We start from the raw sequence: 16,442 nt of genomic DNA on the forward strand, positions 1-16,442 counted from the left end.
CCCTGGGTGTCCAACCATTTTCTTTATCAACTGAATCCCCCTTCTTCCACCCTTACTTTTTGGGATTCAGTATTTCCAGCTTGTTCTCAACAAAACTACCCTTTAGACAGAATCCCCTCTCGGTGCTGTTTCCTATTCATGATTGCCATTCCTGCTCTAGCTCTCTACCTTTCTTTAATTCACTGATAACCAAGCCTAGCATTTCACCATTCCACACAGACAGCAGTATCAGCTCCTAAACCTATCACAAGAGTCCTGAGATATTCTGTCCAAACACCTTTGTAGTGTCAGAATGAGTTTTTCTACAGTGGTATCTTAGACAAAAAAGTTAGCTGCTTTTAAGAATCATTCTGCAGGCTTAGGAGATGAGAAATATGTTATAAAAGTATGAGGACCAGAGTTCAAATTCCTAGTACCTACTGAAAAACTGAGCACGGCCATGTGTTCCTATCTCCCCAGCACAGGGATTGGATGGAGAGCAGCAAGTCTGTCAGTTTGAGGTCCAGTCAGCCCATCTCTGTCTAATAGAGGAAATAGAGAATGATAGGTGAAGGTAGGTGGCATTTCTCCTGACCTCCTCATGTATATACATAAGCATGCACAATCATATATACATGTGTGTATAGACCTCACACATCATACCACTCACACCACACCATACCACATACAACTCTCAAAAAAGAATCATTCTCCCAATTAAGCCATTCAGCTAACTGACCAATGCGCTTTGTTGTTATTGTTTTGCTTATGTATCTTCATGATCTCAGGAGCTAGCAATCTTGTTAGCTAAGTGCAGGATGACTAGACACACTGTCTAGATAGAGACAGAATTTTCATGACCAAGATGTTTTTTTTAGTATTAGGAAAGATTTTAAGACAATGCATTAAAATATCTTTTATTCCACAAGAGAGGTGGCCTCATGGGAATGAGTATTTATAGATTTATAATTCTATATAATTATATAGATAGAGAATTTTGGCTTTCTAAACTGGTTAGAGCTAGCACCTAGGAGTAATTGAAAGATGCTGGCTTATTCCTGTTTTAGCTCCAAGTCAAGAACAGTATTAAAACTATTTGTAGCTACTGCTCCCCCAGAGATGAGTTCCTGTCCAAAGTCCAAAGAACACCAGAAAATACTTCTGTACAGCACAATCCTTTATGATATACACAGAAGAGACAAATACTTCCTGACAGAGGCATGTGTCTACCCTATGCACTAACAACCTTCCTTGTTTCCAGTTGGAAGTTAAGTATACTCATTATCAGCACTTTTACTGGTCTCAAATGTGACAACATGACCCAAATGCTAAGTCATCATCTGCTCATATTTAAAGCAATGATATCATGTAGCATTTTTAAAAAATGGAATTTAATGCAAGGTTACAAAAAATTACAAAAATATTATATTATAATATAATATTATATTTATTTATCTCCAAAAATAAATATCAAATTATAGTACTGGAGAACATTTGGTTAATATGCTTAGACAAATATGCCTTAGGATTTCCATTTAGTCCTTTCTACCTAGGATTCTCCTGGACACTTTATTTTACTTTTATGAAGGGAGCATATTCATTAATTTTCAAGTCTATGACAAAAATACCACCTTGACTGGGGTGGTTGAGTAGCACTGACTTTAACCCCTGAGATTCACATGTTAGAAAAAGAGAAGCGAGTCCCACAGGTTGTTCTCTGACCTGCAATAAATCACTATAACACATACAAGCACACACATTTGCATTCACACAAATACACAGAATAAATAATTGAAGATGCAATTTTTAAGAAAAAAAATTTTTTTTCTGGCTCACAGTGTGAAAAGAGACACTGTCGTTATGGTTGGAAGCCAAAGCTGTGGTAGTGAGAGATCCTGGTCACACTGAACCTGCAACTGGGAAGCCAAGGAAGAGGAAGGATGTTGCTTAGCCTGCTTTCTGCTTACTTTCTTTTTATTTAATCCCAGACCTCAACCTATAGAATGATGCCACCCAGAATCAGGACTGGTCATCCTCTGCAAATGACCTCAAAGACATGTCCAGAGATGTGTCTCCTGGGTGACTATAAATCCAGTCAACCTGACAAGAAAGAGCTAGCCACCACAGGAAGTCACACCTGTATGTAAATGTGGAGCTTCCCATACCTGGCATGGACACTTGTGAGATTTGTGAAGTCCTCAGGGAAATAATTCTTGATAAATAATGATCAATTGTCCCTACTGCCATAAACAGCTATCATTCCTATTTTAACATAAGATGACTCTATCTATCTATCTATCTATCTATCTATCTATCTATCTATCTATCTCTGTGTGTGTGTGTGTGTGAAGTATGTTTGAGTGTGAGTATGTATGTATGTATGTATGTATGTATGTATTCATCCTATAGGTTCTAGTCCTCTGGCAACCTCTAATACAGAAAAGATCACAGTGGTTGTCCTAAATGCAGCTACTTAGCTTAATGTTCCAAGTGTCAGATGGAGTAGTCTAACAAATCCGTTCATCCCATCTTTTACCTGGTGCACATCCCCCAGTCTGTGTCCACCACCAAGAGCCATTGCTTCATAGTGCAGGCATTATTACATTGTTGTAGAGTTTGCATTACTTAGAAAATTCTATTTTAAAAAGTGATCACAGCTAACTCATGCCTGAAGGTCCCCTAACCTTGCCCTCTGAAAGCACACAACACACTTTGTGGTTACAGATGGAGGTGCCATGAGCCCCCCACTCAGGGATAAGCTGTGAGCCTTCCAAGGAGAGATCTGGCCCATCCCCTGGGCATTGGGAGAGAAAACCTCCCTCTGCCACCGAGGTGTACACTGTGGGTCTCTAGGATGGCTGTGTTTTAGCTGCTGGCTCTTTATTCTATATGAGCTTAATTTCCTTTTCCCTTTTACCACAGTGAGTGGTTGTCAGTAATAAACTTGCTGTAAGAATCCTGCCCATAAAAGGCCAATTTGCCTTCTACCAGCTCCATAGTTTAAATACTGTGAAGAAGAAGAGGGGTGTAACTCAATTATGAGGGACATACTAGCAAGCTCCAGGCCTGAGATTCAAGACCTAATGCCCAAAATAAATACCGGGGGGGGGGGGGACATAGGTAGAGAGACTTCTGTTTTATTTTCTTTTATGCTATATGATGTGGATCTTGGCAGTTCAAACATATAATCATTTGAAACTTGTACTTTAGGAGAGTATATAGTAACAGTAAAAAAACACACATACATACACAGACACACAGGCCCACATACGTAATATCTCTCTCTCTCTCTCTCTCTCTCTCTCTCTCTCTCTCTCTCTCTCTCTCTCTCNTCTCTCTCTCTCTCTCTCTCTCTCTCTCTCTCTCTCTCTGATAGTCAATCAAGACTGAATAGCTTCCAATGGGTAGAAAAGACAGATTTGTGCAGTCAATAGATAGGCCCCTGTTCCTAACAACTCCAAAATGGAAAGAATAAGCTTTGTCTTGGCTTTAAAATATGCAACAACATTCATATGAGAAACCACCACCAACCACAGCAAAGGTACCAGGAAGGGGAAACTGTGAGCTTCTCAAACACAAACAAGTTTATTTTTCACCAGTAATGTACACAAAGCTTTGTGTGTACTAAATGAAGCGCATTAAGTGTGAATCTTTCTCTGGGAACCATTGAAGGGCCAGAAGGAGATATTGTACACACAGCCTATGTACAGTGTATACACACACTCACTCACACATAATTATATATACAACTATATATATAATTATCTCTCTATATAATTAATATTAGCCACCACACAGGAAGGTTAATTGTTGCTTCTCTGAGCACTTAATCTGTTAGCAGTTGATAAATCCCACCCGGAATAGAAGTGGCTCATATTTAGGTCACACAAAGTCATTGCCGTTTTTTAATTTAAACTGTGCACTAGATTAAAACACGAGAGTGTTTCAGGAGAACCAGTCAGAGGCAGCAGCAATAGGCTGTCATTTGGCGTAGAAAGTTTCCCCAGCACACCCCAGGGACATGTTAATCAAAGCTTTTAATGGCTTCAGTCTGATCTGTGACAGGCTTTGTTCCAGAGATGGCGTTTGTCGGATAGAGCTGCTAGTTATCAATAAGACACAGTAATTGCAGGGAATGATTGAGCCCCATTTCCAGGCCTTCCTACCATCCGGCTCCTTTTTATTATCAGATGAGGCAGTGGTGTCTTGCCCTACGAGTCACAGAAAGACTTGTTTCTTTCATTTCTCAGCGTCCAGCGATGAAATGAAACAAGAAAAAAAATCGACATTAATTTGACCAAAAAAAAAAAAAATCTTAAAATCGCTCACTTCTCTTCCTTAAGTCTTTGTTTTACCCTCTAAGCCCAATCTGTGCAGCAAATCTTTTAAACTGATGGAATAAATCCACTTTAAGCAGAGGCAGGCATTTGAAGCTCCTCTGTGGGCTTCAGCTGCTTCTGCGGTGGCTCCCTTCGAAGTTCTCCGTTATCACCGGGAAATCAAAACCGCCAGAGGTTAAGTAAAGAGTGGGGATCACATTGGATCACCTGCAGGGGCAGTCAGCTTCGCAGCCATTTAGGAAAGTTAAACTCTCCATCCGAGGGAAAATGTCTTGGTGCCCCGGTCAGAACCAGACACCAAATGGGATGCTAACAGCTTGTTTTCCTTAGTGAGGCCCAGTCCACAATTTACAAGTCTACAAAATCAAAATCAACCTCTTGGTAAGAGATGTCAAGATGGATGAGGGAAGGCAGGGAGGGGGACAGAAGGTTCCAGAAGGAACTGGTCTCATATAAGGTGCTTTCTCCGCAGCAATATAAAGAAACCCTGTGTGGCCGATGTTATCACCTTCAGAAGCAAAGGAAAAGCAAGCAGTCATCCACAGCTCTAAGGCAGCCTTGAGCGTTTCCCAGGGTGTTATGCAGCTCTCACCTTGGTTTCTCAGGTGAGGGGTCAGGCAGACTGTACTTTGGCACCCATTTGTCTTTCTTTGGGAACTGAAATCACATAGTGGTGATCCCTGAAATATTAATATGTAAACACTCCTAACACAATGACTACCCACTTTTGTGGTCTTTCAAATACAGCCCAGATTCCTAGCTGGCTTTCCGAGGCTAACTACATACACACCCCTTTCGCAGCCTCCTTTCTTGTGCTTAGCCTGTACCATTCTTCTTTTGTTAGTGGTGTATTGCTTTGTAACTCCATCTCCCTTGTCTTTGTTGACAACATTCCTTCAGCCTGAAATATCCTCCCTCTCATTCTCCACTTACCAAATTCCTCCTGAACCCACAAGCCCCTCTCAAATGCCATCTACCCAGAAAGGTCAGAGTGAACCATGACAGGGGACAGAGCCACAGACTGTTGGAGCTCAAGGGCATGTGTCACAGGGCCCATGCTGTCAAGAGGCTTCACACAACTCGCAGCTAACAAAGGTCATTTGTTCTGAGGAGTCAAAGTGGGAGCGTATTGTGTCCAGGGTGAACATCTAAAACCCACTGGAAGAAAACAAAAGGGAAAGAAAATATGATTTCAGTTCTGCCCAGGGGACAGCCAAGCTCTGGGTAGGTTCTGATATTCATTCAAGAAGTCATGTATGGCTTCCACCTAAAGATGCATACCGTAAGAACAAAACCCTTGGTTGGGGAGCAGAAGGTGAACAAGAATGAAGCTCGTTCCTCCTAGCATCTATTTCACATGCCACAGTTGATGGGGCCTTGCTTATCTTTGAAGATAATGATTCTCAAAGCTTGAAATACCAAAATTACCTTAAGAACTTGGTGAGTGCAAAGTAAGGTATGTTATATCTTTCTGGGCATCTTTGCTCTCGAGCTCACTAGGAATGCTGGGATGTGGGATTGAGGTATTGGGTGTGGGGGGTGCATGTATGCAAGAAGTGCATGCTTTCGGGAAACACCTGATCCTCATCATCTCCATCTGCTCTGAGGAGCGCAGAGTTTTCTGGGAGAGCACACTAAATGAGAAAAGATGTCAGGAGGTCCTAGTGGGCCTAATTAGAGAGAACAAGGACCCAAAACTAAGGAAGACTCCAGAAGAGAATAAGGACAAAAATGAACCTGTTTTTTGATTCAACAGACTTTGGAGTGAGAGAGAAAAGAGAATCTAGGATGTTTCAATAGTTCAGGCTGCAGAAACCAGGAGCCTCATCCAAAATAGAAAGGTAATCTGTTGCCGGGGAAATGAGGATGCTGAAGATTGATAGAGGAGACAGTGGATAAAAGATGGTGATTGATGGAGGAAGGAGCTTGCTAGTGTGTCGGGAACAGGTCCTGCTGGCCTTCAAAAGAGAAAGAGCAAGGAGGAACGTGGAAGAGGACTCATGAAGAACATGTATGCCTGGAGAGCTAGGAAGTTTAATGAGGTTGCACTCTGTTCTTGTCTTTGTGGAACAAGAGTTTCTGAGATTCAGCCCTGGAGACAGGTGTGACTCAGGGACTCATTGATTAGGGGCAAATGGGCTAGTGACAAGTCACAGAGTCCAGTGGCTACATATGATCTCTACTATTCTCTCCCAACCTGCAGTGCCCATTTCGATTTTATGACATCAAGGTAGACTCTCAGCTGAACCTCCACTTAGTGTCTCACTGACACTTACCCAATAGACAGATTCTGAACCCACATGTGCCCAGAGCCGTAGTGAGGACCTTTCCCAGGGTGTTTATTTGAACAACCTTGTTTCCCATCAGAGGTCTTAGTAGGTTCCCCATCATGGATGAGACAGATTAACAGCACACCTCACTGTTGTATTGGGGGGAGGTCAAAACACCTCTAAACAAAAGTAATTTCCACAAATATTCAAAGCTTTAGTAACAATGCCTCCTCTGGGAGATCTCCTTTTCACAAAACACGATCTTATAGTTCCCCGTGCACTATTCTAGCACATTTTAGATCATTTTGGAACCCGTTTCAAAGCTACATTTTACAATGGCTTCTGTATCAAAAAAAGATGCCTTCAAAGTATACTCACTCTCATGAGCGTGAAACCGCCTGTCATAATGGGCAGCAAACACTAGAACACAGTCAGAGTAAGGTTACAAAAAGCCCAGGCTCAGAAAACCTTCCCATACAGGTAATCTGAGAAGAAAAGGTGCTAGAATCACTGTCCTGCTCTCAGGAGCAGTGGTCATAGATTTAAAAAACAAAAAACAAACAAAAACAAAAACAAAAAAACCCTGAGGTTGGAAATAATGCTTAAGCTTTTCCATAATAAAAACAGGTACCACACACCCACTTGGCTGTTTTCCAAGTATGTGTTTCCAACTGTTCACATACATTTCCAAAGGGTATGTTCTCAATTATACATACACATTCCTGTGAACTCAGCTGAGGCCAGTTTGAAACCCTGTAGACTGTTAAAGCCAACCCAGTGGCTTTGCCACAATTTAAGCATGGTTTTCAGTTTGGAAATTGGCCCATATAGACATGACCAAGTAGAGCATCCTCATGTCCTCTTTTAGAATCATGGAAGGGTTGCAGTGGCTTTGTCTAGAAGTGCAATGCCCTCTCAGAAAGTCATGTAGGACAAATAACTTCTAGTCACAGTCTGTGTACTTCGTTTTGGAAATGGTTATTAAAGCAGTCTAAGATGATGAGAATGTGGTCTCAACTTCAGCAAACTTTCAATTTTGCTTCTATGGATGCAAGGATTACTGGAACAGACTTGTGGGTTCTGAGTTCAAATGTAACACCTGAGTTTCAATTCCATAGGAGTATCCTTGTAGTTACAATGTAATATTCCCAGCAACTGAATCCTATGAAGGAAACTTACCAATTAAGCACAACAGCTCTTTTGAAAATATGGGCTCTCAGATATCAGTTACGGACTCAGTCATTATCCACATCATTTGTTTGTTTGTTTTCATAGACTCCCATTATTCAAGGTGATTATTTCAACCTCCCCTGTCTGGAGCCTTCCACACACTTCTTCTGCCTCCATTTCCAGCTGGCTGACTACTTTACTTTGAAGTTCATTATTGAAACAGAATTAAGAGCTGGGAAATATATAGCTCAGTTGGTAGAGTATACCCACTCTCATGAGTGTGAAACCGCCTGTCATAATGGGCAGCAAACACTAGAACACAGTCAGAGTAAGGTTACATGTCCGAAGCCCTGGATTCAGTCCATAGCACTGCGTGAACCAGCTGTCATGCGGTGCATCTGTAATCCCAGCGTTCAGGAGGTGGAGGCAGGAGGTTCAGAAGTTTCAGCTCTTTCTCAGGTATGTAGCGAGTTTGAGGCTGGCCGGCATGGATTACATGAGATCTTGTCTCAAAAATAAGAAGAAAAGAGAGGGAGGAAGAGATAGGAGAGAGAGAGAGAGAGAGAGAGAGAGAGAGAGAGAGAAGAATGGAAGGAGGAAGAATAAAGGGAGGAGGAATGAAGGGAGGGACAGCCAAGGGAGAGGGAGATTAAATGCAAACTGCTCATCTGAAAACTCTACAATCCCATGTTGTCCTTTTCCTGAACATTACCATTTAAAGGCTAGCATCTTCTTGTTTGCTGTGGTCCTTAGCATTTTGGAACTATTTCACTCCCTAAGCACCTCTCCAGCATCACCAGCTTCCCATTCGCTTCCTGTTCTTACTACCCCCTGTTCAACAAAACCAGTGAACCAGAACACCCACCTCCATAGGGTTGCTCCGCCCCTTACTAGCCAGTAGTTCTCAGTAAGAGTTCTCCTTACTCCCAACACATTCTGCTCATCAAAGTTGTCCTCTTTACCTGAGGCACTCGCCTGTTCTTGTAAAAGTGGCCCAATGTTCTCTCCATGGCACCAGGCCCATTGAACCCCTTCTTCAGAGGCCCTTCAGCAGTGCTCCAAACTGAAAACTTTCCTTCTTTATCCTTGTCCTGCCTCTTCCTTCCTCATCTTATCTCAGAGTCCCCTTGTGATACATCAGACACTTTTGCTCAGGTTCCTTTCCTGGGTCTAACTCTACACCCTTAGCTGGACTCAGAGATTAATTCTGAACTTTGCCTCTCTCTTTTGGGGATAACCACTTAGCAGGTTTCTAACCTAGCTTCGTACTAGTGACTTCAAGGTAGGAGTTTTCTACACAGGGTCTCTTCCTATCTCAAGTCCAGAGCCTTTTCATCTGTATTTCTAACACAAATTCAACATTTCAATAATGAAACCTTGAAAGCTCCCTCCCCTCACAGATGCACTCAACCCTTCCATTCTCATGCCTTCCAGGTCTTCCTGTTTTAGACATAACAACTAACACTTAGTCAGGATCGATCTGCGCCAGAACACAAGTCATACTGCCTAATCTCAGAGCTCACCGCATTCCTATAAGGAAAACATCCATGTCACTCTTATTTTGGTGAGAAGAAAACCAAGACGCCACCATGTTAAATTGGCTAAGACAGAAGGACTGCTGAGAATGAGAACTGGTATTTGGACTCAGCCAATCTACCCCTAGGGCTAGGGTGCTCATCCTAGCATCACAGTGTCCGTTTCCCAGAAACCCACAGAGTTTTGTTGATCATCTTTTTTTGCCACACGCCACATGAAACTCATCGGCAGATCTGCTTAACTTGGGCTCTGAAGCAGATCATGTGTCTGTCTGTTTCTTTCCAAGGCTCATGCCACGTCCTGGCTCCATGGAGTCTGACTTGCACAGCCTTCTGACTGGTAAGATTTACTTTCTGCCGTATTTTCTTACCTAACACTCAACATGTGAACAAGTGAGCTTTAAGATGGGAACCCAATCACACGGCAACCTATCCACCTTGAGAGGTCTCCCACCACAGCTGCACTAAAGTGGGTAGCACCCCACTGCAGCTAGAATAAAGTAAGTGGCATCCCACTGCAGCTGAACTGCAGGACACCATTCTTCTTTCAGATTCTATTACAAGCCACTCTTCCCTCGCTCAGCATCTCGTCTCTCTGGCTGCTATGCACATGTTCAGTGTTTCCTCCATAGCCAGGAAACTAAGTCCCCTTCCTATTCTTTGATGAGCTACCCTGACTAGCCTTTCTGTTTACCTTGTACTCAGCCTTCAGAAAGGGCTCTATTGGCCACGTTTTCTAAACTAGGTTCCTGGGGCATACTTTATCCACACAACTCACGACTATCTTGTTTTCCATTTTCTTGATTTTTAAAAATTTGTCTGGTGCCCCCAAGAAACTCTGTGTAGCCTGTGTTGTCAGGTCCATTTGTTGTTGCTGATGGTGTAATACCCAGCAAAGTGTAGCGTTAAAGCAATATCAGTTGACTTACATGGTCACTGCAGTTGGATCATATATATCTTAAGTACAAGAATCCCCAAATCTAAGGTCCGATGCTCTCTAAATAAAAACTAACTTACATGAATCAAAAAAAATTTAGAAAGATTCCCTTCCCAAAGTTCAACTTAAAGACAATTAGAGTGTTCAGGGAGAAGAGCTCTTAGTACAAACAAAATGGAAACTTTTGAGAGAAACTTATATAAAGAATATAGAATTTGTGTTATCTACAACATCTGTCAGTACACGAGGTATTCGAAACCATCTTGAAATGTAGAATGAATTAAAAAACTAATTTAATCCTGGGCTTTAATCTCAGAACTTGGGAGACAAAGGAAGGTAGATCTCTGTGAGTTCAAGGCCAGTGTGTGTATATAGTGAGTTCCAGGACAGTCAGTGTTATGAAGAGAGACCTTATGTAATAATAATAATTTTAATAATAATTTTAATAAAAATATTTAAAAATTTGGCCCAAAGAACCATGATATTAACTCTCTGTGATATAGAGAGAAGGTGGTAGTTAATATTGTAAGAGACATGTAACTATGTCACCTAAACTACCACACTTTCTTCAGAAAAGCCTCCTGCTGACTTCATCCCCAATGTTTCCAGATTTTCACAGAAAAGGGCCACTTATCAAGACCTGAGGTTTCTGCCTGTGACAGGCAGCAAAGACAACACTGTTGACATGCTGAGTTCAATGATGACTTTGTTCACTGTGATTCTGCAGCTGGCAGACCCAGCAGTGTCGGGCCAGCAACAATTCCACGTGGTCCCATCCTTCAGCCCAGTGCCTGCAGATACCCCATACATGTGGAACGCTGAGCCTGATAGTCGGGATGCTGTTGCTGCCTTCCCTCACTCCCTCACCAGCTCCCATCATTCCATGCTCTTATACTTCTGTCAATACACTCACCTCACGGGATAATTAACAAAGGGTGTGTGTGTGTGTGTGTGTGTGTGTGTGTGTAAGAGGAATAGTGCAACGGCCTCTGCATAAATGTCAGGGGCTGCACAGCTGCAAAAGCATCTCCTGCAGGAGGACCTAATTGAGGACTGCCTGAGAGACCAAGGATTTCTGACGTAGACAATGCTGGTCAATAGGGAACTTCTGTTTTGAAGAGATGCTTTCTTGGGACCAATGGTGCGTGGGCGGAAGGTACTAAAAGAGCTCGCAGCAGTGCTCAGACGAGCTTTCTGGGGCGTTTCTCAGCGGCTCCTAGAGTCTGTGTCATGGAGTCTGTGTCGTTGACTTCACGCCACCTCACCTCCAACCCCCAAGGGCAGGTAGGGTCTGGAGGCAATTAGTCCAGGGCACAGGTAGTGTGTGTGTGTGTGTGTGTGTTCACCACCTGAAAAAGTAGAGGTCACACAGGGAAACCACCATGATAATAAGCAAGTAAGTAGAGCACGGTGCGGTCAAAATGGAAAACGGACAGTAGAGTGGAAACTCGGGGTGGACAGAACTCTCAAAAGGGGGTACTTGATCTGAGGAAATATAATGCTGGATAGAGAGCAGCTGGCCCAAGAGCACTGTGGTGAGCGGAGGTGATGACAGCCAGCCGATAGAGCCCATCAAGGTGTGGGAAGTCAGACAATGGAGCCCATCACATTATCTCCACAGTCAGAAGGCAGAGAGAAGACATGGAATATTGCTAGCTGAGGAATCGCAAGACCCATCCAGGGACCCCCTTCCCCCAGCTAGGTCCCACCTCAGTGCCTACTCCAGCATGACCCGACCAGTAAGCCTGTGAACCTTTGAGGACCACTTCACACCCAAACCAACCACATTCAAACAACACACGCAGGTCCTCGGCATCCTTCCCCAGCCAGGTGTGCTCTGTCACACAGCAGGCTGGCTGGAAAGGCTTCCTCAGGCCCTTTGATTTCTGTTTGGGTTAAGTGTAGCTTTGAGCATTAGATTCAGCTCTATGTTGCAGAAATGAGAGTATGAGAAGGAGCTACGTGGATTAGCCAGTTTTCCACTGCATTTAGGCTCCTTCTAAGTCGATGCTCTCCAGACCCCTAAACTCTCCTTTCTTTTCCTCTCCAGACTGAGGGTACCCACGGCACTGTGGTTTTAGCATTCCTATGGGGGAACACTTACATCTTTAGTCATCTTTCGAAAACCCTGATCATGCTTTCCTAGAAATTCCCACCAATCACCCAGCCTGACACTCCTCTTTCTGCCAGGACTCGACATACAGATTTTCTTCTAAAAACACTGCACTAAGCCAGTGACTGTGTCCCTCCCAGCTGTTATGGGTCACTGACTCTTAGCCTTGGTGAGCTGCTTGTTACAGGTTGGTTCCTGTAAGTGGCAGATAACTCCACATAACACTGCCTTTGGAATTTTTAGAAGCTTCTGGGTCGATTAAATGTCCCCTAACTCCCATGGTTCCCTTTCTTTGCACAAAGCTTTCTGGAGATCAGAGCTCTTTTTAGGGAGATGGAAGACATGCCAGTGAGGTGAGACAGCACAGAATTTTGAACACACACACACAAAATGACACTCAGAGAAAGTCATGGGGTTTGGAAGTGTGACTCTTGGCAAGCTGATACCTCAGTCTTTCAGGCAGGTGTGATTGAAAACAAACACAAAAACAAAAACAAAACAAAACAAAAACAAAAACAAAAAAACATTCAGTGGTTACGCTTCTAATCAGCAAATACAGTAGAAGAAGTCTAAAGACCACTTGTGATTTCATTTAACCTCATGGTTTTGAGGCTCACTCTAGCATTAACAGGTTTGCTTTGCTGATTCTGGAACTCAACAAGAACACTTCCAGACGCTCATCACTGCCTAAAATTGCAATGCCTTCCATGAATATTAAGGTCCAGGGACTGCTGGATTAGCCAGTATAGAGTGCATAAAGAAAACACCACCAACCAAAGTTGGAAAGTCCAAGGGTGCTGGATTTACGGGGTCAGTGTTAGCATGGCAGTCAGTGCTGAGAGCTGGCTTCCAGGCTGGATACAATTTCCTTGCTGTCTCCCAAGTACAGGAATTAGAGGTGTGTGCCACTACAGCGGTCTAAAGGCCACTTGTGATTTCATTTAACATTTAGCATCCCACAGGTCTTTTCTTTAAAATAGTCACTCCATGGATTAAAGCTTCAACGTGTGAATTCTGTGGAAGTGTAGACATTCAATGTACTTGATTATCTATATCCACTGGTTAGAAGTCAATAGTCAAACTCCATTTCTCCCAGGAAGGAAATGGACATGGTTGGAATTTCTAGAACACCAATCTTCTACAATATCTAACCACATATGCTGAAGTTTATGGTTTGAAATGCTGAGAGATGGGGCAGTAAGACATAAAAATGGCTGCCATCAAGGCTGATGGACTGAACTCAATCCCTGGGATCCACATGGTAGAAAGAGCAAACCAGCTCTTTTCATTTGTCCTCTGACCTTCACATGCCTGCCATAATGACAACACACACACACACACACACACAAGTAAAATATAATAAAATATTTTTAATTGAAATTAAAATACTAAGTTTAAAAATCAAAGTACTTATCATTAGTTGCCCACCTTACTGATATTTTAAACAAAAATTCTTATCAGCATGAGAACTATGGTTGCTTTCTTTTCTGATACACAGTGAGGAATTAGAAATGGTACGCGTTAGCAAAAAAATAATATTTAACTATTAAAAGCCAAGAATCTTGAGAGTTTACTTACATAATAGAATACCCAACAGTAATTTTTAAAGTAGGCAAATTTATGTATTCCAATATGGATACATTTAAAAAATAAATACAGAATGGAAAAAAAATCCAGAAAGACGTCACTATGTAAGATATTTTGCAATGGAACCATGTACTGATAGGACCCACTGTGTAATATTTCTATATTTTTTTGAAAATTTGAAGTACTCAAAATTAAAAAGAAAGCCCATGATGAAAGCAATACCCATCACAAAAATGATATTTATGATTGACAATGAAGGCCAAACTAGAAAGGTGTGTTCAGGAGCACCATATCTCAAACTATGCAACTCAGAAAGCTGGCCCATCACCCGGTGTATTCAAGAAAGAAAGGTAAGCAAGGCGTTACAGTTTCTTCTTCAGGACGATTTTGGTTTTCCAGAAAAAAAAATAATTCCACAGAGCAGAAATTAGACCTTCAAAATGCAAATCTTTCTCTCTAGCGTTTAAAGCTCTTTAGGCAAGCTGTGTAGGCTAGCAAGTTTCAGTCTTTGGGATCCCCCAAATCCTTTGTCCTCCACACTATGAAAACTCAGTAAATCCACTAAAGAGATGTTGCCTGTGTGGATGCTACCTGACAATATCCTACAAGAAGCCAAAACTAAAAGTTTCACAATATTTTATTAAGTTATTTAAAAATAGCAACAAAATATCCACTGTATGTCCATTAGAATTTAAAGTGGAAAAAAGACTATTTTTTTTCTAAGTAGTGAAGAAAACAGTGTATTTATGAAGTTTTACTGAATTTCTTTCCTGTCCAGTGCATAATGGAAAACAGCTGGATCCCCCTTGTCGGCTTCCATCTCAGTTGGCTGCAATTTGCTTTTGGGGCTGAAACATACGAAGTCAATCTGACCTCATACATACACGCAGTTGGAAAAAAGTATTTTATTGAGGTTTTATTTTTTTAAAACTCAACTGTGAACATTCTTCTTGAATACTACTCCAAAGCTTATTGTAGCTGTTCCTTACAAATCAATTATAGTTGGTAATCATAGAATCATAGGAATGTATATGTATATATGTATTTATGTATATACTCACTCTGCTATGTAAAACTCCAGTTTGGGTCTAACTAGGTTGGACCTTTAGTTAATTTTGAACACACTCACGCAGTATTTTAAATGTGTTGAGATTCCTGGAGAGAAGGCTCAGGAGTTAAGAGTCTATCCTGTTCTTGGAGAGGACTGGAGTTTGCTCCCAGAATCCGTGTTGATCGGCTCACAGTTGCCTGTAACAACAGATCCAGGAGGACACAGTGGCCTTTTCTACCCATGGGTGCCTGAATTTACCTGCTCAAAACCCATATACAGACACAGGCCAATGTATAATAAAATAAATTAAATGTTATAATTAAATATTATATAAGAAGATTCATTCGTCACTTGGAAATATCCAGATCTTCCAAAGCTTAATATATTTCGTGACACATAGCAAACAAGCACAGTTGTTAATATCAGTGTTGACATCATCACAAGTAGGAAGTATCCAGAGGGTTCCAAGTTCATAACAGCAAGTACAAGCTTTCTAAATGGTTGCTCTTTTACTTGAGAGCTTAAATTTTCTTGTTGCCAACAAACTTTACCAGTTCCTCCCGCACTGACCCTACCCCCCAGAATAACCTGATCACTTCTTTCATAATTTTTTTAAGAACATGTTTGCTAAAAGCTAAACTGTGAATAGACACAAGCCTAGTGTCGGTCATGCTTCAAGTGAAAGTTGTGTTTCGAGACAAATGTCAGTAGTTTTGCTCACAAGTTGGCAATCGCAAGGTGCTTTCAGGTAAGACAAGCAAAGAACTCCAGTGAGTACAGCAGCCACCCTCACTCCTGCGTTAGTTATACAGAGCACTACACAACAGGTATTTGGAGTCAAGATATTTAAAATTGACCATTTTACTCCTTCCTTGAGGACATCCGTATGGGAATCTGGCTTTGCTCCTGATGCTTGTAGTTTGTGACACTATATGTGCTGGGTGGCCACTATACCACTGAGTGACTTCCTGGCCCCTGAATTTTTCCAGTAAGTTAGTTAGTTTGTAGTTAGTTAATGTGTTTGTTTTTAAACACAGGGTAGGTATGTGGCAGTGAAGAGCACTGAATGCAACAACTGTTGAAGCGCAGTGGGGCTGTTAGGAGTATTAACTACTGCACTCTTACCCACCATCGCTTTTCTAGCATTGGGTCAGATGTCAGCAGGTGTTAAAGGCAAATGGAGAATCCGTTATGTATTAAGGGAGTTTGACCTGCACAGGCCTCTTGAAAGATATGAGGAATTTTATCTAACGGTATCCCTGAAAGCTCATGTGTTAAGCAGTCAGTTCACTTTGGAGAAATAATTGGACCACCAGTGTTAGCATTCTGTCTAAGCTCCGCCCCCAATTACCTGGCAACAGCCAGGTGTGCCTGACTCACTATAAAAGGGGCTGCTTGCCCCCTCTTCTCTCTCTCTCTCTCTCTCTCTCTCTCTCTCTCTCTCTCTCTCTCTCTCTCTC

Source organism: Mus caroli, chromosome 18 (assembly GCF_900094665.2).
Source record: "Mus caroli chromosome 18, CAROLI_EIJ_v1.1, whole genome shotgun sequence".
NCBI classification, from domain to species: domain Eukaryota; kingdom Metazoa; phylum Chordata; class Mammalia; order Rodentia; family Muridae; genus Mus; species Mus caroli.